Below are 26,861 nucleotides of genomic sequence, written 5' to 3' on the forward strand. Positions count from 1 at the left end.
ATGATATTTGTGAAATTTTAAGTGCCTAAGATGGAAATTTCAATTTAAGGTTCATATGCCAACTGCAATTTATTTCTTTTATGCCTACATACTCATTTAGTAGGGGAGTATTTGCATTAAAAAAAACACTTTTGAAAAGCTTTCACTTATAGCTCTCCCACTGGATTTGTTATCTGTAGCCTCTAATTCAAAGAGGCATACATTTAAAAATATTGTTGATGTTAATAATGTCCAATATTGAAAATTTTTGTTATTATGCAGAGTGTGTTGTTAGACATAATTTATTTTGAAATTTCCTTGCTTGAGTCTTGTATGAAGCAAAGATTTCAGTATTCTTGATTACATCCTCTTAAGAAAAGTGAATTAGGGCCTGGCATTTCATTGGTTTAGGGCCATGGTTATCAAACTTTTTGGTGTTCAGACCCCTTTGCATTCATAAAAATTACTGAGGACCCATCAGATAGCTTTTTCTTTATGTGGGGTATCTATCAATATTTACCGCATTAGAAATTAAAACATTTTTGTATAATTGGGAAAATAGTTTTGACTTCAGAGATCCCATGAAAATTTCTTCAGGATCCTCAGGAGTCCCAGGACCACATTTTAAGAACCTCTGGTTTAGGGAATTCCTTGTGTGGAGACTCCCTCTACTGTTTGAAACTCATCTGTAACAGTTTCGGAAAGTAGCTTGAGACACTGAGAGTTTAAGTTACTTGTACATAATCAAACAACCTGTATATCTCAGAGGCAGGACTTGAACCCAGGTCTTTTTGACTGCAAGGCTAGTCCTCTTTCCATTACAAGTTGCTGCCTCTTTAAGAATGCGTTTGATAAATATTTATTGAATGAATGTGAACCTGTGACATTTAGCTTCTGAAGGACTGAATCACTGGCTGGCTTCTCTTTACCACTTCCTGTTTTATGCCTGTAGGGTTATCAGTTCAAAATAACCTTCTGTGCTTTTATCAAAATAATGCTAGATTTGGAATCAGGATGCTTGGGTTCACATTCCAGCTCTGATATTTACTAGTTTTGTGAACATAGATAAGTCATTTAACTTCATAGAACCTCTATTTTCTCTGCTGTATAGTGGATATAATAACATGTATGCTAACCATTAGAAAAGCATTTTTGAATCATAATGTATCATATAAATGTAAGTTATCTTTATCATTAATTTTACAAACACAATACTGTCATAATCATTTGTAAAGCACTTAGCTAGGCACCGGGGATCTAAACATGTTGTATTTACTTCCCTAAAGCAATTAACAATTTACTGTTGGGACAGGGATAGGGACCAACATATTCAAATAAGCATGATGTTGTTACCCTCATAGACCCTATGACAAAGAAATATATATATGTATGTGTATGTATGTATGTATGTGTGTGTGTGTATATATATATATATATATATTTCTATTATTCTAATTCTCTTGAAAGAAATATTTGCATATTTCTTTCAAGCCCTGTTGATGCACATGTTTCTTTTTTGGTGAGGCAATTGGGGTTAGGTGACTTGCCAAGAGTCCCATAGCTAGTGGGCGCTATGTGTCTGAGGCTGGATTTGAGCTCAGATCCTCCTGACTCCAGGGCTAGTGCTCTATCCACTGTATCACCTAGCTGTCCTGATACATATATTTCTATTATTCTATTTCTCTTTACAGAAATATATATGTATATACTTACACACGCATTCAGTGGAATGAGATAAAGCAAAGGAATACTTTCCAAAGGTCATACTTGCAAAAATCCAAATTTGGCCTGAACCAGATTAAAACATAATTGGAAATGTTTGATGAAATGATAAAAATACTGTACAACGTAGATAATGTTAACTTGTAGTTTTCTAAGTCAGTATGTAGCCTTAGGATCCATCTCTATTTGAGTTTGACACCACTGAAGTTATCTTGTGCTGTTATAGGGAATTTGAGAAGAAAGAGTTTCCCATTGTCTGAAGGCATCAGAAGAGCTTCATGCATGAGGTGGCATCTGGACTGATAAAACCCAAAGACTATATTAAATATATCTGTCTTATTTAAGTAATTTAAAAAACATAAAATGTAATAAAATAAAAGGAAGACGTGGATGCTCTTCTTTCTGAGTCTTTGATCTTCTGCAGCTAAGGAAAGCAGAATGTAAACCATATTTGGAATAAATCAACAAATGTGGAAATAAAAAGAATTATTTTCACATTTTGTAAGCCCATAGTAAAATTTTTCCACTTAAATGCTATTCCATTGCCTCATTGTAGCATTACAGTGAATGTGTGTTTTTGAAAGCCATGGCAAAAATTATGGCAGCATCTATGAAGCTTAAAGCCTTCTGGTATAGGCCAGGCAATGACTACACTCAGAGGCTGCTAAGTGTACTTTTGGTTACAACACAAATGTGTGTCTGTATATACATATGTGTATGTGTATATTACATATATATATTAATATATATATTTCTGTAAAAAGAAATAGAATAATAAAAATATATATCAACAACTCTTGAAAGAAATATTTGCATATTTTTCTCAAGAGTATTAGAATTATATATGTACGTATAGATATAGATATAGATATATACATATCTTTGTTATATGAGAGGGGTCTATGAGGGTTAAGAAGGAATGCTAGTGATATTTTTTTAAAAAGCATCAAAGTCATCATTTAAAAAAAAACAACCAAATAACTCCCTCTCATCACCACCACCACCACCAAAAAAAAAAAATAGAATTTGGCAAAAATAAGGGTTACGGAGGAGCAGTCTGTCACTCAACAAGAGGAAATAAGATGAACTTCAGACACACTAGTTATTTTTACTTCTCTGGAAATATTTAATCCATCCCAATTTCTAAAATTCAGAAGTTTGAAAAAAATCCACTCTCAAGATCCATTCCGCCCAAGAAAAATGCCCTTGGACGTGTTGTGTTCTGTGTGGGTGAAGGAATTATCCGTTCAGGAGAAATAACTGATGATTAAAGTATTTAAGTGAGAGTGATATTAGATCCATCATTTGGTGTTATTTCTGATACACTGTAAAGCAGCCAGTTAAAGTTCACCTTCAACTCAATGTCTTCCCTGTAAGAATCCTATGACTTGAAGAAAACACTATTTTTACTGCCTCTGGAATCATCATTTCCAGGTAACAAGAGAGGGAGTTGTGGTTTCTCAAGGAAAGTTTAAAAAAAAACATTTTTCAGTAGCTCTTGAAAATAAACTATTTTAAAAAATTTTTGAATATTTCGTGATTCCTACCTCTTCATTTGTGCTCAGTCTCTGCTCTCCTCCTCCTCTCCCTATTACATATTTTTACATGCAGAAGTGTTTATGCTCTATTTAGAAAGAAAATTTATTTCTAAGGAAAGGTTTGACTTTGGTCAATTGCTTTATTTTTAAACAAACAAAATAGAAAAGTCAATATGCATTGGGTGTTGGCAAGTTGACAGCCCCTGCTTTTGAAAACAATAAAAGATAGTAAAAATTATTTTTGTGGCATTGTTCTTCACTTTCTGGTTAAGTGCTGTAGTCCTAAATGTGATACCATCATTTTAAGGAATCAGTCTGTTTGCTTTGCACATTGATTTTACCATTAGAATGAGGAAGAATATCAGAAACACACGTACTTGAGTTTTTTTCTCTGTAGAAATTGCTATGTAACAAGTGGTTCTTTTGAAACTGCCATAAAGTAATGATTTAATTATGAAAATGTGTAGTATTGCAGGAACTTGAGGGAACATAGGAAGGTGACACTAAGTAGTAAAATAAATAATAAATGACTTTTTCATTTTTCTATTTTAAAATTCTTTGCATGTGAGAAATTTAAAAATCTAAAGTTGTCAGTAGCAGGATCATTTGCAATTTTTCAAGGGAAAATTTCCTATTTTTACAGTTGTAACTTTTCAAATAAATTTGTATTTTTTGATTTTCTTCAATTTATCCTTGAATTAAAAAAGAAATGGTTGCTTCTGAATTGACTTCTATCCCATCTTTGACAAATTCACTTAAAAAAAACCAAACAGGAAAAATTTAAGTGTCTACTTCAAATATTAACTTACTAGTCCAGAGATATAATCAATCACATTTATCTTTATTTTGCATTACTTTTCTTTACATTTTCTGTGTTTTGCCTAGCCTGGCCTACTCATTATTCCATAAACCCATTCTTCCATCTCTTGTTAGAAGTCTCAGATACTTAACTAGGTGTGTGACTTTGAGCAAGTCTCTTAACCCCTGTTTGCCTCAGTTTCACTGTCTGTAAAATGGAGATAATAACAGCACCTCCTTCCCAGGGTTGTTGTGAGGATCAAATGAGGCAATACTTGTAAAAAGCTTACCCCCATATCTGGTACATAGTAACCACTATACCAGTCTTAGCTATAATAATAATAACTACTGTTATTACTTAGCATACTATTGTTACAGATACTGTATTTCCTTTCTTCTAATAGATTATAATCATTGTGATAGCAGGGATTGTGTCATATATTGTTGTGCTCATTTTAGTACCTAATATAGTGCCTTGTACTGAGTTAGGGTTTAAGAAATATTTGTTTAGTAAATGAATTAGTTAATGCAATTTGCATTTAGCAACTAAATTTAAAAGTAGTTCCTTTCATGTTCTTAGAGAAGTTTCCATTTGTGCATCCCTTCCTCCCAACTAAACCCTAATTTTCTTAATAATATTTCCACAATAAACTGACAAAGCTCTTGCTATACATTTTCCTTTTTTTATTTTCATAACAAGTCAGACAGGTGATTACTACAGATAGTATTATATCCATTTTTCAAATAAGGAAACTGAGGCTTAAAGAGGTTAAAGTATTTGCCCTTGGTCAAACAGGTAGTAAATATCAGGATCAACTTTTTTTGGATTGGATTCCAGTACTCTTGTCCTCATATACCATGTTGTCTCTTATACATACCCCAAGGCCCTGTTTATAAAGTACACTTCTTTTCTTGTATTTCAGCGAAGTATATATTTTATTATAATTAATTCCTGTACTATTTTCATAAGGTATTTGCTCTTGTTTTTCTCTATTAATAATTTAACAGGTAGTTTATTACTGCAAAAGGACTTGTAAACATCATTGGAGTGGTGCTTGTAACTAAGGAGATTGATGCCAGTTTCTTCAGTGTTTCTCATTTCCTGTAATAGAGCTGTTGGTAGAATGCAATGGTTTACAATCAGTAGTATAGAAAAAAAGCAGGGTGGGGGGGACAGATGATGGAAAAAAATGACAAAGCAGTTGGACAACTATCTAAAACCTTTGGAATTTAAAAAATATAGTTATGTGAATACATAAATCACCCTGAGAGGGGAAAACACCAAAATATTATCAAAATTAATTTTATTTTCATCTTACTCTATCTTTCCATTTTCTGTATTTCCATTTTCCTTTCTCTTTCCTGTCTACCTAAGTTCTGTAGCAGATGCTACTTAATAAACACTGTTCCCAGAGCAGTGCTGACATCAGTGATGTGATGATTCATAAAGAGAAATGTTTTGGCCCAGCAGAATGTTGCATATATTAAATATTGTGTAAAGCAGAGCACTTCATTTTCATTTTAACCTATTAACATGCATGTTATTTTCAAAAACATAAGCCTGGGCTTTTAATGGGAGCTTAGGAAGATATCTATCTACCATTCATGTTTTACTGTTTTTACCCACATGTTCCCTTTCCTTATGTTTTACCCAAAATAACAGTATTATGCCCTGAATGGTATACCCTAGTCTTTCTGTCGTGAAACTGCAACTTCAGGTGTCATAATCTTTGTATTAGAAGAAACCTTTCAATCCATCTGGTCCAATTACCCCACATAGAAATTCTGATACTGTCTGTTTGTTTTCTTCCAGTGATGAGGTAGACCAATCTGGTATAAGGAAGCCCTAAATTTTAGAAAATTCCTTCTCATACTAAATTGAAATCTACTTTCCTGTAAATTTGACCCAGTGGTTCTTGATCTGCCAGTCAGAGCCACACAGAGTAAGTCTGATCTCTTCTAGCAATAACCCTTTGATATTTGGATACAACTATTGTGCCTCTCCTAAGTAATTTAGCATTTATAAAACTCCTACCTAAGCACTGGGGATACAAAGAATGGCAAAACAAAGTGGTCCTTTTTACTTGTGTGTTGCCCCTAGAATTATGCAAAGAGAAAAGAGAAAGAGTTTTCTCTCCCCTCTCCCTCAGCAGTAAATTATTTGTGGAAGAAAATCATGATATAGCTAATTAATAATAATCATAAAACATTTTATGGTTGGTAAAGCACTTTACAAATCTTTCAAATATTCATCACAGCAACCCTATTAGGTGTTATTATTATACCCATGATTACCCAGCTTTGAGTGTCTGAGGCAGGATTTAAACTCAGGTTTTCTGAGTCCACATCCATCACATTATTGGCTATTCATGCAGCTTAAGAGCAGAGTGTCGAAGAGAGAACTTCCCCTATTCAAGAGATGGTCACAGTGAAGGCCCTGATAGATGTGTTGAAGTATGTGGCAGAAGCAGTTCTGTTTGTACCCCCTTGGCTTAAGTAGGGAACTCAGGAATAGTGTGGCTGATCCCCAGCCTCATGTTTAGAGGAGGGAGAGTGTTGAGTTTGTAGATATGCAATTCTGGAATCTGTCCTTCCAGCCACCAGGGAAGGGAAGTCTCATGGGAAATACCAGGCTTGATGTGTTGCCTGGTAGGTAACCCCAAGTTTGAGAGTTCTCAGGTTCAAATGTTTAGGCATAAGACCTAGAGAAAGAAAGAAAAAGATCACCTCCTATGGAGTTAGAGAAAGAAGAGTATGATTCATGTAACCCCAGAAGGAGCTGAAAAAGAAAAGCCATGCCGTGGTGGGCCTAGAAATCTCAGCCTTACTACCCCTTAATACAGTACAGGAAAGGGAATGCTTGTTCAGTCACCCCAAAGTATATTTACTAATAGAGGGGAGGTAATATCTAAACCGTAAAATGATGTTAAACTTTGGGGTAGGAGAGTGGGGAAAGAATTGTTTAGCATCTGTGAGAAAGCGGGAGTCACTAGAACATCAGAGGATTGTCTCAATAACAGCTTCAAGTTCAGTTACCTTTGAAAGGAAGCTTTTTATGGCCCATTTGCATATTTTTGCTTTCACTTTATCTGCTTCTGAGTTCCTATGAGTCTTTTGGGTATGTGTTCTGTATATGTTCATGGATCCCAGCACTTAATACAGTGCCTGGCACATAGTAAGCAATTAATAAGTTCTTATTGACATACCTTTTTTTACTTTCTCTGAGTGCTTTATGTCTTTTACATGTTCTGTGAAGTGTAAAAGTTGTCCTATGCTTGGTGTGCATTTATTACCTTGAATGTTAATGTTGGAGTTGTTGGTTAAGTTGAATTGAAGCAGATATGCATTTCTGTAGATTGGAAAGGATAATATTAAAAAATCTAGAGTTTCTTCTAAAGCCCTGTAGTGTCCCTTGACATGAACAATATTGTTTATTTGCTGGCTTCAAATCCCAAGCACCAGGACATAAACAAGAGAAGAAAAGAAAACAGTTAGCTGGGTAACTATCTGAGAGTGGAGCTATGCAAAGAAAAGGACAGACAGATAGATACATAGGCAGAACTAGAGACTTCTTCAGTTGACCTATTAGAGAGGCTTCAAAATATGAATTGGTGCTACAGTGAACTAGAAATAAGAAGAAAAAAGGTACATCTTGACCACCTAGCAAAGACGGAATCCTGTGAATGTCTTTCCACTAATTCTAGTTTTTTCAGGCCATGTGTAAGAATGTAAATTAAAGTACCAGATCTTCTGATGTGCATCCTCAAAGCCTACCCCATCAAAGGATTACAAGCAAAAATGATACATTCTGCATTCCAAATTTTATTCTAGAACTGATGATTTTGGGTGATGTTACCTACTTTTATGTAGAGACCATTTCAAAGGGAGAATCCCCTGCACTGTAAGAATAGAAACCCACTTCCTTAGTCCATCATAGAATTTACTGCTGCCACACCACTTTTACAAGACCTGTTGTTCTGGTGGGAGCTGGGAAGAGAAGTTCAAGTATTAAACTCCCATTCCAAATAGTTAGAAGGTAAAAGATGTATACATATATGCTGTTAGAAATCTCTCAATAGGCATTTTCACCTTCATACAATCAGTGTTTTTAAGCACGCTAGTTAATGTAACCATTTCAGGTATATTTATATTTGGACTATCCTCTTTATTATACTGTGAGCATAGACTATTAAAGTGTGAGGATCATGGTGGGATCTTTTATAGCCAGAAGCACTGAAGTTACAGTGGTTGAGGGTCCCTGCAGAAATTATCCAATTGGTGAATTGTCGTGATAGACTAGTATTCCTTCTGTCTGAGAAAAGAACCAGGAGCGTCTCTCTGTCTATCTTGGGGCATCTTGGGCCTCTGGCTGCATTTGCTAAATAGCCTCACAGTCTGTGATTAGCCAATACCAAAGCGGTAATATAGGGATGGCCTACGATGAATCTGTGCATTCAGGCTTAGAGGAAGCTGAGCTGAGGTCATTTTTGTTCTTACAAAGGTACAGGTAGAGACTAGTGCATGACAATGCTCTGTCTTCAGCTTTCTTCTTTTCTCTCACTACTGTTGCTCACTTGGTGACCTTATCTACTACTATAAGTTTCATTATTATCTCAATGCAGATGATTCTACCTAGCCCTAGTTTTACTTCTAAACTGCAACCTTGTATCATCAACTACCTATTGGTGACTCAAAAGTAGATGTCCCATATATATGTCAAATTCAACATGTCCAAGAGAGAGCTCATCTTCCACTCCCCCAGAGCTAGTCTTATAATGAACTTCTCTTTGTCTGTTGAGACCATTACCATCTTTCTAGTTTCCCTGGTTCACAACCTCAGAGTTATTCTTAACTCCTTACTCTCCCTCATTCCATATAGCCTCTCAATCAGTTGGCAGCTCTTGCTCTGTTTGTCCCTCCATGACATGACTAGCATCCGTTCTTTTCTCACTGTTCACAAACATTGCCTTAGTGCAGGTCTACATAGTAAGTGACAGGATTTCCATGGGTTCAACTTCAGCCAATAGTTCTCGATTGAAATTACATCCCAGGTAACAAGGGACTTATTGCTTCCTCAACCTTTTGACTGATAAATTATCAGCAAATAATGGACTTTCCAAAAAAAAAATTGTAAGCTTTAGCCATAAATCTGAATCACCCTAGCCATGTCCAAACCATGCCACCTTCACTTGGGTCTTTTTTCTCATTCCCTTCTCGCCTTATCCTGGCTTTTGCTTTGTGGGGCTCTGGGCTCTGATAGGAGAATTTTTGCCTAGTCTTTCACTCAGCTTGGAACCAGGCTTAATATCATTTCCAAAACTGTACCTCTGTGCTCACACCTTACCCACCTTCCCCCATTCTAAGGTAAGCTCCTTGAAGGTGTAAGCATGGAGGGTCTTAATTGCTTATATGTGTATCTTGAACATTTAGCACAGTGCCTCTCACATAGTATTTAGCAAATGATTTCTATTTAATTAGTTAATTATCTATATCTTGTCTTTCTAAGTTTTGCGATCTATATTAGGAAAACATTATTGACATTCTCCATTTTGGCCAGAGGTTCTGTAGTACCTCCTCATGGTGATATCTTTTATTTTTATCCTTGTCTTTACCCAAATGCCCTCTATTTTAAATTTCCATGCATAGAACAATTCCACTGTTCCTTATATGAAATCTGTTCCTGTCCCACTAAGTCTTAATGATAGTAATAAGGGAATTTTCACCTTTTTAGATACAAATATTATGTACTCATTACCCAAACTATGTATATTTTTATCCAAGGATATAAGCATTATATCTGAGCCTCTTCCCAGTTATTTTCTCTTATGACTTAAAAGGCATTTTCCCTATTGTCAATGTGTCATTTTTCCATCAGTGTACCATTTTTCTTTCTGCTTTGTACCTGATATAACTATTACCTTCCATAGTGTCTAGCTTAAAGGCTTTTTTTTTTCTTTCTGGGATTTGTTTCTCTTTCTACTTTCATTGCCAGCAGTGGAGATCTAAATGACTTATTTTGTTCTTGACAAGGAAGACAAAAAATAAAATGAAATAAAATAAAAGCTTCCTGACTGCCATGTCTGTAACAAAAAAGTTCATTAAACAGTCATTCCTTGGGGAAAAAAACCTGGGGAAAATATTTTTACAAGAAATCTTTCTGATAAAGGCCTCATATCTCAAATATATAGAGAACTGAGTCAAATTTATAAGAGCACAAATCATTCCCTAATTGATAAATGGTCAAAGGATATGAACAGGCAATTTTCAGGCAAAGAAATCAAAGCTATATATAGTCGTATAAAATGCTCTAAATCATTATTCATTAGAAAAATGCAAGTTAAAACAACTGTGAGGTGCCACCTCATATCTATCAGATTGGCTTATATGACAGAAAAGGAAAATGCCAAATGTTGGAGGAGATGTAGGAAAATTGGGATACTAATGTACTCTTGGTAGAGTTATGAATGGATCCAACCATTCTGGAGAGTAATTTGGAAATATTCCCAAAGGGCTATAAAAGTGTGATTACCCTTTGACCCAGCAATACCACTTCTAGATTTGTACCTCAAAGAGATCAAAGGAAAAGGAAAAGGACCTATGGTTACAGAAATATTTATAGCAGCTCTTTTTGTGGTGGCAAAGAATTGGAAATTGAGGAGATGCCCATTAATTGGGGAATGGCTGAACAAGTTGTGGTATATGATTGTGATGAAATACTGTTGTGCTATAAGAAATGACAAGTAGAATGCTTTCAGAAAAACTTGGAAAGGCTTACATGAATTGATACAAAGTGAAGTGAGCAGAACCCGGAAAACATTGTACACAGTAATAGCAATATTGTACAATGATCAACTGTGAATGACGTAGCTATTCTTAGCAATACAACTATCTAAGACAATTCCAAAGGATTTGTAATTAAAAATCTTATCCACCTTTAGAGAAAGAACTGATGGAGGCTTAAAGCGTATGAAAGCATACTTTTAAAAAACTTTATTTTTCTTGTATGTGTGTGGTTTTTGTGTGTGTGTGTGTGTGTGCATTTTCTTTCACAACATGACTAATTTGGAAATATGTTTTGCATGACCTACACATGTATAACCTATATCAAAATGCTTCCCTTCTTAGAGAGAGAGGGAGGGAGAGAATTTGGAATTCAAAATCTTTAAAAAATGAATGGTAAAAATTTTTACATGTAATTTGAAAAAGAATAAAATATTTAAAAAGGTCATTCCTCTACCACTTTCTGTGTAGATTGTTCACATCACCTCCATGATTATCTCTTTTATTTTTCCCTGGGGTGCGGTGATATCAGTCCCATAGTGAACTTCCAGTCAGGTTGGTTTGTGAGACTAATGACAGGGCTGTAGCGGCTGTCTCAGCTCCTCCCAAGCTTAATCTGAAACTTGAAGGAGGAGGAAGTCCTACCTTTTAATGACCTGCTAATTGTCTTCATCTCTTTTTCCCTAGCTCTCAAATACCCACAAAGACTTCACTAAAATAATCTTTCAGTTTAAGCAAGAAATTACTGAAGGTGTGAAGAAATGGAGGTATAGATTTCAATTACCTTTTCCATTGATTTCTATGTTACTCTGGATACATCATTGCTTTTCAGGAAATGGGGCTAGAGTAGGAGGGAAGAGAGGAGAGAATGTTTAAATTTCAAAGGTTAATATTAAATAGTGATATCAAAACAGAGTTTAGATACACTTTCAAATAATCCTCTTCTTCCCAGATTTAAAGTGAATAAAATCAAGTGTAGGAGGAAGGTGAAGATGTTGGGAGCCAATGTACCATTAAACTAAAAAACAAAATGGGTTAGTGATGTTAAACTTAAAAACATAATTTGCCATCATGTCACACCAGAGGGTACTGGAGAAGTGAATAGTGGGCGTGAGTATGCTGCAACAAATTGCAAATAAAGAATTTCACAAGAGAAACCTTATAAATGATATCACCAGAGATTCGTGATTGAAAAAACAGTTCGGTTGAGTGAGAATAAGGGATAATCAACTGAGGACCTATCTGTAAGCTCCTCTGTTATTTACAAAATGTCAGGAGAGCTAGATTAAAATCATCAGCAGTTGGATGGCCCCTCTGGGCAAGGTTTCTAGGAGAAGGACATGCACAAAAGCCACCTAGGACAGGAGGGCATGAAGAGGTTCAGATTAATCTGCATCATCAAAGGGAGAACTTACATCAGTGAGATCTTAGATGTATTGAAGTATCCTACTATCTCCTATTGCAATTAAAGCAAAAGTGTTATTTCTGTTGACCCATTGATATTTTAAGTAAACTTTAATGGTAACTTTCAAAATTATACAAGATGTGGAATTTAGGCAATGAAGGTAGCTAATTTGTAATAAAACTAAAATGTTTAATTTTTTTATATTGGATTACATTATCTATGTATAACTGAAACTGTTATATTCTCTTTCCTTTAAAAAGGTAACTCTATAATATTTATAAAGCTGGGCTTATTTATATACCTGGGCTTATAATGGACATACTGTAGAATCTGTGTGGCTGTTATGGCTTTTAATTATATTTATGGATAATCCATTTTTCCAATTCAAAAGCAAACTTGGAGAAAATATGAAATCAAGTTTAGTCATTAAAGCATGTCTACTTTTGCACAGAAACTTTGGAATCATTGTACCTTTTGAAACTTAAACTTTATCAAATTTGAGCTGTGTTTATTAAGAATTCCTTTAAGAAGAATTTTTTGTTTATGTAGCTTTAACATAAATGAAAATGAATGGACCCCAAAAAGTTTTTTTCCCTAAACATTAGTAGTGATAATCAGATATAAGTTAACCTGATTTTTATGCTGATGTCAGTACAATTTTTTCATATAATTAACTGTTTTGATTTTTAACATTCCTTGACCCAGTTGAGCCTGTGAATATTGAATATATATCTACATATATATATACACATATATATATAATATATATAAATACACTTTTTGACATTGTAAATGGTAAACAAACCAGCCTAAGAATAATTACCTCACATCAAATTTCAATAAAATTAAGTTAGCTGAAAGTAAAATTGATTTTCATTAATTATTTCAAGTAACCTATTATAATAAAAGTTATCTACCATAGTGATGGCTTAATACATTCTCTCTTTTTCCATCTAAAATATTTTTCTTTTATTTGATTATGGAAATACTATTATCTTCTGACTTTGGAGTCATAATATATCATTCTTATTGAAGGAACCAGAATACAAGGGAGTGTAACAAAACAAATAATATAGGAACATAATACCCAAACTCTTTCTGCACATTTTGTTGTTCAGTCTTTCAGTCATGTCTGACTCTTTGTGACCCCATGGACAAGGTCCATGGGTTTTTCTTGGCAGAGATACCGGAGGGGTCATCTAGCTTTGATTAATCAATCAATAAGAATTGATAAGTTATATGCTAGGCATTATGATAACTGCAGGGAATTCAGAGACAAAAATGAAAATAGTTCATGCCCTCAAGTAGCTTTCAATCTTCTGTGGGGAAAAAACTATACCTATATATGCATATATAAAATATTTATTACATAAATGCTAAGTAACTTGGGATGGGGGAGGAAGGCCACTAGTATATGGAGAGATCAGGAAAGACTTCCTGTATGAAGTGATACTTGAGCTGAGATTTGAAGGTATCAAAGTATTCTATGCATCAGATGTGCATTCCATGTATGGGGACACTCCCTGAAAAGTCGGGAGATTATGTGTTTGAGGAGCTACGAGAAGGCTAGAATACAGGAAAGAGTAGTGCATATCAGGCTGGGAAGGTGTCAGGACCAGGTTGTGAAAGACTGTAAGGGTCAAACAGAGGTGTTTATGTATTATACGAAAGGAAATAGGGAATTGCTGAAGCTTATTGTGTAGGAGAGTGACATGAACTTTAGCTTCCTGTGGAAAATGAAGAGAGATATGAGCCAGGGAGAGCAGATGGGTTATCACAATAGTCTGTGTAAGAAGTGGCGAAGGCCCAAACAAGGGTGTTGATTCTGTGAGAAAAAGAGAAGGAGACAAAGCAAAAAATATTGTGCAGATAGGAACAAAAAGATTTGGCAATAATTAGACATGTGGTATAAGTAAGAGTAAGGAATTTAACATAATGTTGAGATTGTGAACCTGGGAGACTTAGAAGAATGGTGGCATCCTCAAAGGAAATAAGGGAATTTGGAAGAGGGATGGATTTGTGGAGGAGGAAAAGAATGTAATGTTTTGAATGTATTAGATATCAGATACCTAAAGGGCATTCAGTTTGAAATGCCCAGTAGACAGCTGGTAATGTGTAATTGGAGCTCAGGAGAGAGAATAGTGATAGATGTTTAGTTCTGAAAGTCAACTGTATAAATTCATTGAACCCATGGGAACTTTTGAGGACTTAAATGTGAGATCTCTGACTCCCAAGCCTGTGATCTTCCCACTAAACCATGCCTATAAGGGAAGAGTGCTATCAAATGATTAGACATCAGAAAATGGCATGATTTTGTCGGAGGAAGTGACATTAAAGGTATTGCCAATTAGGCTGTATTAATTTCCAAGGACTGGACTAAAATCTGTTCCAGTGCTGAATTCTGTGACTCCTCAAAGCCAGGGATCCTTGGGCATGTCACTGAGCTTTTCTGAGCTTCAGGTTTTTTTACCTGTAAAATAAAGGAGCTGGACTAGGTGGTCTCCAAGGTCCCATCTATTTCTAAACGTATGATCCTTTGAAAATAACACCATTTTTACTTCATTTTTAAGCTTGGAAGAATCTCTGAGATTATTTTGAAAGAATGATGTCATATTAATGTTGATAAAACTGAATGTTGAAAATGTAAAATAGCTGCTTTTTCTAGAAGAAACATATAAGAAGTGTAGATTAATAGAAATTGGGTGAAATATAAGCTGCAATAAAGTCACTTTGAAGTGTTAAAAAGCAATAAGCTGCTTTTCTATATAGCTATTAAACTGGGGGCTATGTCAAGTACTTCAGTGATTTTAAGAGCCTAGATAAAATCTTTCTTAACCCAGAATTTGAAGCTATTTATTGATAATATTTTTTGGAGAAAAGTGTTCCTTCATTATTTCTGATTTTTCCATTTGATCATGTGGCTATAAGGATAGATTCCAGATGTTGGATTATTTTTGGTGGCTTTCAGTTGAGGTTTGTTTTTTAAAAAAGAAAATATTGCCTCATAGGACATCCTAAAATAACTGTTTTACACTGGTCCTTTCCAGTGTGTCTCAGGATGGACCTTGTATCCATCATTTACTTTTCATTTCCATTGCCACCAGGCAATGGCACCTCTCATTTTTGGACTATGATAAATTTTCCACTAATATCCCTGCCTCCAGTCTTCCCCCTTCCCATCAATCTGTTCAACACACTAGATAAATCTTCCTAAACCATCATGTTCTACATGTCACGTTCTTACTTAAAATTTTTAAATGTCATCCCATTTTTTCTCTGTAAATGAATGTCCGAAATATTTAACTTGACATTTACAACTTTCCTCAATCTAATCCTTGCCTACCTCTCTAACTTACTACTTACTATCCTATCCAGTTAAACTGTTTTTCTCATTACTCCTTGCATAAATTATGCTTCCTTTCCTCACCTTTATTCCCACTGTCTCCCTTAACCAGGATATCTGCCCACTCACACCTATCCTTACTTTAAGAACAGTTCAACTCTTCACTCTTCAGTAAAGCTTTCCCTGATCCTAGAACCCAAAATTATCTCTCCCTGTTTTGAACTCCTTTAAATTGTTTTGAGCTTATTCAAACTACATTGTATTGTAAAGGTATTTATTTGAACTTATTTGATATATATTGTATTGTGAATGCATCATTTATTTTGTATCTAGCATGTACACATATTACTACTATTTCAAGTTCTACATGAGTATAAGTCATTAAATTATTGGTATACTTCTTCATTTCCATCCCAGAGTTCTGGGTTCAGTTGTTCAATGCAGAATCTTTATTGTAGAGAGAATCAGCTCATAAAGTCAAAAGAACATTCAATTATAACAATAGACTATAGTTATAGAGCTATTATTAATATAATGCCCTCTTTCTCCAACTAATTTATGAATGCCTAGAGTATACAGACCCTGCATTATAATTGTTTGTATCTGAATTCAGGTCTGAACCCAGTCACTTCCTGGTCATGTAAATTGAACAAGTAACTTGCATGTATGTACCTCAGATCCTCCACATATAAACAAAATGGTTGGACTTACATGATACCTGAAGTAGGTCTTAAAAAGTTGTCTGGGGGGATTTAGAGGAGTCACACTATCAGTATATGCTAGAGACAGAAATTCAATCCATGTTTTCCTGTCTTCTAGCTTTCTATCCACTACTCCATGCTGCCCTAATGCCATATATATGTCTATGTCTATGTCACACTCTATGTGTATGTCTACTTTCTTGCATACATGCATATATATATATACACCATGGACATACATATATATACACACATGTAAATTATTGATATATATTGTTTTTCCAATTAGATGTAAACCTGAGGGAAGGGATCATGTGTAATATAATGTTTTATACTTAGCCCTTAAAAGAGTGCCCAACACATAGGAGGTATTCAATACGTGCTTGTTGATGTAGATTGTAGGTGGAAAGAATGCCCCATTCTTGGGAACGCATACTGATGAAGGTAGAGTAGTTAAGCAAAGGGAGGAAGTATTTTGCAACAAGTACATTTGATGCTGATAATATAGAAAGTATGACTGTCAAGCAGTAAAATGTTTTCTAAAATCCCATATGAGAATTGGTCTCATTGCATTATAGTCACATGTAATATTGTTATTTATCTTTTTTTTTTTTAGTTTTTGTCTTTAGGCAATTCATTGAACATGTCCAAAATTCTATTTATAAAGTAGGAAAAAAACATATTACTAACCTCACCTCACAGGATTGTTTGGAGAATCAAATGATGTAGTTCATGCAGATTGCTTTGTTACAGTAAAGCAATATGTAAGCTATGATTAATATTACGTCCTCTTTCTCCAACTAATTTGTGAACTCTTTCAGTAAAAGGCTCTGTGTTATACTTATTTGTATCTCTCAGAGGGCCATATGCACAGTAGAGACAATAAATTTTTTGTTGGTATTGATGATTTAATAAAGAATGAGAAAACAAGGAGAGTAAAGGCAGCTTGTTTCATTGTTTTTAAAGTATCTTCTGATCTTTTGATGGGGAGGAGAGGAAGAGATCTTGTAATTGAGTTGACTGATTTTTAAGATCCATCATAGATCTGTCTTCAAAACTGTTGATTCTGAAGGGAAGAATATCAATGCTGATAGTTTTAAATAAAATTACATGTAGGAAAGAGACTTTCTTGATTTTCCCCTCCAAGGTGCTACTGTTTTTTCCCCTCTTGAAATTCCACTGAATATATTGTACCTTTATTTCTCTCTGTGAATGTCATGTTACTCAAATATGCTGTGAACTCCCTAAGAGCAGGAACCATTTTGTTTTCAGAATCCAGCACAGAACCTTGCATGTAGTAGAAGTGTAATAAATGTTTGTTGAATGAAAGCGTGGAAGTGGTTGTTGAAATGACCCAGGGTAGAGAGCAGTTAGCAGGGAGGTTGTGAAGGGCTAAGATTAGCAGAATAGACGGTCCAATCAAGTTTCCTTTTTGGAAACTAAAGGACGGAGAGCAAGAAACAGGCAAGAGTAACTGTTAGTAGTGCTCTAGGCTAGGAGTGAAACTGAAATTTACTGTGGGAAAAGTCCTACTTGGTGGAACCAACCTGCTAGGTTTTCCACACCTAATTATTTGAGTGCTAAAGGACCAAAAGAATAATTGTTTTCTCACTGAGTTTGCTTGGTGTAACTATTGAGATGATTAATATTAGCAGAGAAGGCAAAGTCTCATCCTTGTTGGTTTTGTTAATGGTGACTTTCTCTTTGAAAGCAAAAATCAGAAAAAGGTTTCAAAAATATGATTGAAGTACTTACACTTTGTGCATATGTATTTTGATTCAGTATCTATATATACTGCATAATTAAACTTAAATATTTTAGTGATATCTCATTTGCTATATCCTTGGAGGATAATTGTAACTCAATAAAGAATTTCTCCTCTAGTGTGTTCTGTTTTTGCATAACAAAGTAAAATAAAAGCTGCCTTAATGAACTTTTTATCTCATTACAATGTTATACTGATGGTGATTTAAATATCAAAATGTAAGGGAAAATGTATCTTCTTATGTTTTGTACCCTTTTAAGCAAATAATTAATACTGCTTAGCCCATTCATTTTTTTCTGTAGCTAAAATTAAGATAACACCTACTGTAAAAAGATGTTGATCTTCTTCTTTGAAGGCAGACAAATTGTATTTTTTTTTTTTAGCAATTTTGATAGTAAGCATGTTATGTAAAGATAACAAGACTGTTATGTTGAGTCAGGAAGAAGTGAATTAGGCTGAGCTAAATTTTAATTTAGTAATTATTCCAAGTTAAACCTCTGACTGTTAGTTAAAGAGAAAGGCAGTCAGTGTTTTATTATTGTTTATGTCATAAAGGCTTTTATCATTTTTGCATTAAGTCAACCTGTTGAACATGTCAAAATTTTGTTTGTCCCAATCAAATTTACTTGTGAAAGATAACACAAATACTCTTCCATGTTCATGAAAGAAATATCTTATATTCTTATATGCTTATATTCTCCTAAATATATCAAGGTAGAAGAATGGAACCATATATACATACGTATACACACACACACACATATTTAAAAAGAAAACCTGATTTCCATAAGGTTCTCATGATGTAGACTTGTAAGAAGAAGCAAGAGGAAAAGTTGGAGTAGCATTTGTTTTTTTGTTTGTCTCCCATAGTGATATCTGAATTTGCCATCTTCTCCCAGTTAAGAATCAATTATAAGGAAGAAAAAACACTTAAATTAGGCAAAACAAATGCTTCTAGTGATTGAGCATGACAGTATGTATACTGCTTCACACCTATGGTGCCACTGCTGTACTTACTAAAAGGAGGACTTATTTTTCATCACCTGTTCTTCAGGACCAAGATTGTTCACTGCAGTTAATCAGAGTTAAGCTTCGTTTCAGTGTTATTGTTTTAACTTATGGTACTATAGTGATTATGAATATTTTTTTGTTATGCTTACTTCATTCTGCATTATTTCATATATTTCTTACCATGTTTCTCTGAATTCCTTTTTTTAATATAAATTTATTTTCAGTTTTCAATATTTACTTCCACAAGATTTTGAGTTCCAAATTTTCACCCCATCTCACCCCTCCCCCCACCCCAAGATGGCATGCATTCTGAATATCCCTTCCCCTAGTCTGTCCTCTCTTCTATCTCTTTCCCCCTTCTCTTATTCCCTTCCCCTTCTGTTTTCCTGTAGGGCAGGACAGACTTCTGTACCCCATTTCCTGTATTTCTTATTTCCCAGTAGCATGTGAAAACATTTTTTTTAAACATATGTTTTTAAAACTTTAGGTTTCAGTTCTTCTCCCTTCCTCCCTCCCCAACCATCCTCATTGAAAAGGCAAGCAACTCAATATAGGTTATACATATGCGGTTATGCAAAACACTTCCATAGTAGACATGTTGTGAAAAACTAACTCTATTTCCCTTAATCCTATCCTGCCCTCCCATTTATTCTATTCTTTCTTTTGACCCTGTCCCTCCTCAGAAGTATTTGCTTCTGATTACCCCCTTTCCCAATCTGCCCTCCTCTCTATCATCCCCCTGCTCTCTTGTCCCCTTCTACCCCTATTTTCCTGAGGGTAAGACAGATTTCCTACCAATTGAATGTGTATGTTATTCCCTCCTTAAGCCAAATCCTATGAGAATAAGATTCCTCATTCCCTCTCACCTTCCCCCATTTCCCCTCCACTGTAAGAGCATTTTCTTTTCTGTTTTTTTTTTTGTGAGATAATTTACCCCATTCTACCTCTCCCTTTCTTCTTCTCGGAATATAATCTTCTCTCATCCCTTAATTTTATTCTCCAGATATGACCCCTTAATCTTCAACTCACCTTGTACCCTCTATCTATCTATCTATCTATCTATCTATCTATCTACCTATACATACATATTTTTTTTCCTCCAACTACCCTAATACTGACAAAGGTCTCATGAGTTATAAATATCATCTTTCCATGCAGGAATGTAAACAGTTCAACCTTAATAAGTCTCTTATGATTTCTCTTTCCTGTTTACCTCTTCATGTTCCACCTTAGTCTTGTATTTGAAAGTCAGATTTTCTATTCAGCTCTTTTCATCAAGAATGCTTGAAAGTCCCCTATTTCACTGAATGACCATTTTTTTCCCCTGAAGGATTATACTCAGTTTTGCTGGGTAGGTGATTCTTGGTTGTAATCCTATCTCTTTGCCCTCTGGAATATTATATTCCATGCCCTGTGGTCCTTTAATGTAGAAGCTGCTAAATCTTGTGTTATCCTGATTGTGTTTCCACAGTACTTGAATTGTTTCTTTCTGGCAGCTTGTAATATTTTCTCCTTGACCTGGGAACTCTGGAATTTGGCTACAATATTCCTAGGAGTTTTCCTTTGGGGATCTCTTTCAGGAGGAGATCTGTGGATTCTTTCAATTTCTATTTTGCCCTCTGGTTCTACTATATCAGGGCAGTTTTCCTTGATAATTTCTTGAAAGATGATGTCTAGGCTCTTTTTTTGATCATGGCTTTCAGATAGTCCAATAATTTTTAAATTCTCTCTCCTGGATCTATTTTCCAGGTCAGTTGTTTTTCCAATGAGATATTTCATGTTTTCTTCTATTTTTCATTCTTTTGGATTTGTTTTACAGTGTCTTGATTTCTCATAAAGTCACTAGCCTCCAATTGCTCTATTCTAATTTTTAAGGAAGTATTTTCTTCAGTAATCTTTTGGACTTCCTTTTCCATTTGGCCAGTTTTTCTTTTTAGGGCATTCTTCTCCTCATTGGCTTTTTAGACCTCTTTTCCCATTTGGGTTAGGCTACTTTTTTGTTTGTTTGTTTCTTTGTTTTTTGTTTTTAGGCAATTGGGGTTAAGTGACTTGTCCAGGGTCACACAGCTAGTAAGTGTCAAGTGTTTGGTCTGAGGCTGGATTTGAACTCAGATCCTCCTGACTTCAGGGCCAGTGCTCTATCCACTGCGCCACCTAGCTGCCCTCTAGGCTACTTTTTAAGGTATTATTTTCTTCAGTATTTTTTTGGGTCTCCTTTAGCAAGCTGTTGACTTGTTTTTCATGATTTTCTTGCATCACTCTCATTTCTCTTCCCAGTTTTTCCTCTACTTCTCTTACTTGCTTCTGAAAATCCCTTTTGAACTCTTCTAAGGCCTGGGACTGATTCATATTTTTCTTGGAGGCTTTGGATGTAGGAGCTCTGACTTTGTTGTCTTCTTCTGGTTGTATGTTTTGATCTTCTGTGTCACCGAAGTAAGATAATATAGTCTGACTCTTTTTGCGCTGCTTGCTCACGATCCTGGCCGATCACCTGAGTTTTAAACTCTTTGTTAAGGTAAGAGTCTGCTTCCAATGTGGAGAATGTACTGTCCCAAGCTTCAGGGGTTTATATAGCTGTTTTCAGAGATACTTGTAGGGACCTATAAATTTTCAGTTCTTGCAAGGTGGTATAATAAGGGGCGAGGTGTTTACTCCTTTCCCGGCCTGCGCTGTGGTCTATTAGTGACCACAAGCACTCCCTTCTATCCTGGAACTGCGAAGAAGGTTTCCTGTCCACAGCCACTACAAGCTCCACGATGCCAGAGCTCCTCCTCACCCCAGGACCGCCACCCAGAACTGTGACCTAGATCCAAGCACAGGCAAAGCAAGAGATTCCTCCTCAGCACCATCAGAGAGATCCCTGCAATCCCCCTCTGATCTGGATTCCCCCTTCAGTCTGTGGGCTGTAAGCTCAGGAAGCAGCTGCCCCACCCCCCAGGCCACGCTCTTGGGGAATGGAGCTGAGACCCCACCTGCCTCTCTCAGCACTAGCAAAGAGATCCCTGCAGTCCCTCTCTGATCAGCCATTGGATTCCCCCTCAGTCTGTGGGCCAGAAGCTCGGGAAGCAGCTGCCCCGCCTCAGGCCATGCTCTTGGGGAATGGAGCTGAGACCCTGCCTTCCTCTCTGAGCACCGCAGAACCAGACTTTTCCCACTGACCTTCTAAGTTGTCTTTGGTATTCCTGGATTGAGGAGTTTGGAAACCACCACAGCTGCCCGCGATTCAGTCCTCTGAGGCCTGCTCCAGGTTCGCTGAGGCCTGCGCTCCCAGTCCAGCATGATATATCTTTCTGATTAATCATCCCGGTTGTCTTGGCCTGGAAATTTGTTTCACTCTGTCTTTTTGTGGGTTCTGCTGCTTCAGAATTTGTTTAGAGCCACTTTTTATAGGTATTTGGAGGAGTTTGGGGGAGAGCTCAAGCAAGTTGCTGCTTTCACTCCACCATCTTCCTCTGAATTCCTATAACAAAATAATCATAAGATCTTGGTGGAAGGGAGAGGGAAAAGGGAAATGGAATAACTGATATAGAGCTAGAAGGGACGTTAGAGGTCATTTGCCCAGCCCCCTCATTTTATGGAAGAGGAAACGAGCCCAGGGAGGTTAGGGAGCTTGACCAAAGTCACACAAGTAGTAAAGTAATGAGCCTCAGAGATGGCATGGATATTCCATTACATTTCTATACCACAGTTTTATTCAGTGTTCCCCAGTTGACTAACATTCACTCACTTTATTTCCTTTTTTTTTTGCTACCAAAAAAATCCAACACTCATTTTCAAGGAACATTTCATTGGTAAAATTTTCAATGGATTAGTAGATTAATCCATGACCTTTAGCTGAAATTAAGACAACATCATTGCTATTTTTTTTTGTAAATACCTGTTTGTGTTTTATTTCCTGCTTTTTCTTTTTTGCTAAATTTTCCTTTTAGATTTTTCTGAGTAACATGTAACTCAAAAAGAGATAAATTGTTCTTTCTTTCTTTCTCCCCATTAGCAAGTTTCATTTATTTATGTATTTCTGAGGCAATTGGGGTTAAGTGACTTGCCCAGGGTCACACAGCTAGTAGGTGTTAAGGTCTGGGTTGAGACCAGATTTGAACTCAGGTCCTCCTGACTCCAGGGTCAGTACTCTATCCACTGTACCACCTAGCTGCCCAACCAGCAAGTTTAAGATATTATAGTTTTTAAATTTTTTGCAACAATAACGTATTTTGTATTTTTGTGTGATTTCTTTACCTTCTGCAATTTAGAAATAAACTTAAAAATAATAGAAATGTACACAATTAAGCAGTAATGAGTAAACTAATGATTAAAAACCCCATGAGCTCTCAGATAGTTCTCTTCTTATTTTAAGTGCTTTAGAAAAAAAAACCTGCCAATGTTCTAAAAGTGGATGGACAAATATTAGTAACATCTTAATCTGTGTTATTACTTAATGGGGAACATTCACAGGAACCCACAAAATGTGAATCTATATGCCTTACCTCAGTGTAGAGACGGCAGCTAGGTGGCACAGTGACTAGTGCACTGAACTTGAAGTCAAGAAGACCTGCATTCAAATGCTGCCTCTGATACTAACTAGCTATATGACCTTAGGCAAGTCACTTAACTTCTCTTAGCCTCAATTTCCTCTTGTGAAATGAGGCTAATAATAGAATCTACCTCACATGGTTGTTGTAAGGATGAATTAGATATTATGTGTAAAGTACTTTGCAAGGCTTGAAACACTATATAAATGCTCTTCTTTTAAATACTGTTATTATTTAATAATAGTGGTATTATTCTCTAATAACATCTAATCATACATAATAATAGTATTACCTAGTGTAGTATCTAACAATACTATAATACATTGTTATTATTATCTTGAACATTTACTTCCAATAAAGGTTGTGAATTGAAAGGGCTCAACTGAGCACAGCCTCTCAAGGAAAAAATGTAAAGGGCTGTTGATAAAGGAATGATCAGTGAAACCAACGGGAAAATATTAATTACACTCTTCTATCCTGTATAGGTCTGTGCTTCCAGAAGCTGGCTGGCATACTGGGTGGGACCCCACAGCTAAGTGATGTCGTGATTAGAGCCTTGGACCTACAATCAGGAAGACCTGAATTCAAATCCACCCTCAGACATTTACTAGCTATTTGACCTTGGGCAAGTCACTTAACCTATGTTTCCCTCAGTTCCTCAACTATAACATGGGGAGAATAATAGTACCCACCTTTCTCAGTTATTATAAAGATCAAGTGAGAACATATTTGTAAAGCACTTAGCATCAGTGCCTGGCAGTGAGTAACTAGCTAGTGTTTGTTATTATTGCTGTTGTTGTTAGAAAACAGCTTTATCTTCTGAAATAGATTCTGAAGCCAGCAGGATCTGGGCCCTGGCCCATTGGATCCAGCCAAGGACAAAGAAAGTACATGGCAAGTAGCTACATAAGAACTGTAAGTCAGGTCTTGGGGCCCTCTGAGAGACTTGAAGAAAGCCTAGCTCCCAGTAGATGGCAAGGTCAACTTAAGGGTTTTCATTTGTTTGTTTTTCATAAAGAATGGGAAAAATTGGAAACATTTATAGTCCATATGGAGAAAATCAATATTTAGGGTTAAATTAGCAAGGAAAAAAAGAGAGAAAATGAGGATGAGTGATGGTTTGAGGAACTGTAAGACATGAGATAGGGTGGGATTGGGGACAGAAGTACAGGGTTTGGCCTTGGCAAAGAAAAGAGCTGTCATTTTCCCTGAAACTTATAGTAAGAAGAAGCTAAGCACAGATGAAGGGGACTTTTCAGAAGTGGAGTACAAAGTATGTGATATCTCATTATAGATAAAAGTAAAAACCAAAGGCATCTTTGAGGAAGGTGAGGGAAGGCACAGCTGGTGTAGTTAGGTTTGAGAAAAAAGGAGAAGATCTGGAACTTCTGAGAGAAGTGTTATCAAGTATCAAGCAAGGAAAATATAAATGATGACTTCATGGCATTGAAGTTACAACTAAGATTCATTATGGAAGAATTCCTTAGTATCTATATTTACATTTTAGATGTATATTCATTATATTTTTAGTCTATATTGGAGAAAAAATGAGTATGAAAGAAGAGATAAGAGGGTTACTTAAGGATGATGAGACTGGCCTGTGGAAAGAAGACATTATAGAGAATCAAAGAATCACATATCAGATGCCACATAATCCAAAGTTTATCTAAATAAGAATCCTACTACAACATCCCAGCACATGGTTATATGACCTTTTATTTTTAAAAAATAATTTATTTTTAGTTTTCAACATTTGCTTCCATAAGATTTTGAGTTCCAAATTTTCTCCCCATCTCTCCCCTCCCCCCACCCCAAGATGGCATGCACTCTGAATACCCCTTCCCCCAATCTGCCTTCCTGAAAAGATATATTTTTTTAAAAATGAAATTAGAGCTCTTAAAAAAATTTGAAAGAGCTGTAAACAGAAAGTAGAACACTTGACCCAAGTAATTGATGCCCTGAAATAAAATGGAGCCAAGAGAACTCAATAGTTCAATGAGATATGCAATAGAACAAACCCTAAAGAGTAGATAATTGTAATAATATGTGAGGTATCTTCTATCAAAATCAACCTGGGAAATAGGCTAATGAAATATAATTTAATAATCATTTATCTCTCTGAAAACTATGAGGAAAAAAATAATCTGAGTACCATATTTAAAGTAATGATAAAAGATGAGTCCCCAGAGCTATGAGAAACAGAGTGGAAAAGTGAAAATAACAAAGAATCTGTCTGGCATTAAGGAAAGTAACAAAGCTGATAATTTCTTCATTCCTCTCTGGGCTCTATTTCTGATACCTCAGACTTTTTCCACAATGCCGCCAAATGGGCAAAAACCCCTTCTCTCCACTAAGCTTTTTCCTCACTTAACAGTATTTTATTTTTTCCAGTTACATGTAAAGATAGTTTTCCACATTCATTCCCATTAAGCTTTTAAGCTTTTTAAGTATTCCCTTCTCTGAATGTACTCTCCTTGAGGGAAGGGGCTCTCTTTCTTTTTGCTTATATTTGTATTCTCTGCTCTTAGTAGAGTGCCTCTCATGTAAGAAGTGATTAATAAATGCTTATTGACAAGACTTGGGGGAAAAAAATTGGGAACAACAAAGAATCTCAGTGCCAAAATCTAGAGCTTCTGTATCTCTGCCCCACACACACCAAAAAAAAAAAATGTGCAAATTAGCTAACAAGAAATAGTTAAGATACCAAGGAATCATAATCAGGATCATATAACACTATACTGCAAGGGTTTTTTAAAAAACAAAATCTTGGAATACATATATTTTTGCTGTTGTTTATCATTTTTCTGCTGGTTTTTTAGGACTTTGCTGGAGTATTTTTGGAGACAGTTGGGCTTCTCCAGGACTTTACATACTGCCATTTTATTTTATTTTTTCAATTTTTATTTATTTATTTTTGGCAAGGCAGTTGGGTTAACTGACTTGCCCAGGGTCATACAGCTCGTAAGGGTCATGTCTGAAGTCAGATTTGAACTTAGGTCCTCCTGACTCCAGGGCCAGTGCTGTATCCACTGCACCACCTAGCTACCCCTTCATAGTGCCATGTTAAATAGAAAGCTATGCTTAAATAAATTTTGTTAAACTGATTGCTTATGCCCCTCCATCTAATCTACTATTATCTTCTTCCATAGCAGTGATGATAAGAAGACATATAGGGGAAGGGGATAAGCATTTATATAGTGCCTACTGTGTGCCATGCACTGTGCTAAGCACTTTTATAAATCTTCTCTCATCTGATCCTCACAGTAACCCTGGGAGGTGCTGTTATCCCC

General features: G+C 35.7%; 1 protein-coding gene across 9 annotated transcripts in view; it reads left to right on the top strand.

Annotated features, from left to right (window-relative positions):
- PAM (peptidylglycine alpha-amidating monooxygenase) overlaps positions 1-26,861 on the top strand; it is a 383,297-nt gene that overhangs the window by 103,544 nt on the left and 252,892 nt on the right. Inside the window, exon 1 of one of the 9 annotated variants that reach the window (XM_020973960.2) lies at positions 11,499-11,584. The exons of 7 other annotated variants lie outside the window; for them this stretch is intronic. The gene's annotated coding sequence lies outside the window, so the exon portion shown is untranslated. Of the gene's footprint in view, positions 1-11,498; positions 11,585-24,056; positions 24,197-26,861 lie in introns of those variants that run through there. One more of the 9 variants, XM_078153064.1, reaches the window with a different exon arrangement.

The sequence above is a fragment of the Phascolarctos cinereus genome, unplaced genomic scaffold (assembly GCF_003287225.1).
Source record: "Phascolarctos cinereus isolate Bilbo 61053 unplaced genomic scaffold, phaCin_HiC Scaffold_4;HRSCAF=312, whole genome shotgun sequence".
NCBI lineage: Eukaryota > Metazoa > Chordata > Mammalia > Diprotodontia > Phascolarctidae > Phascolarctos > Phascolarctos cinereus.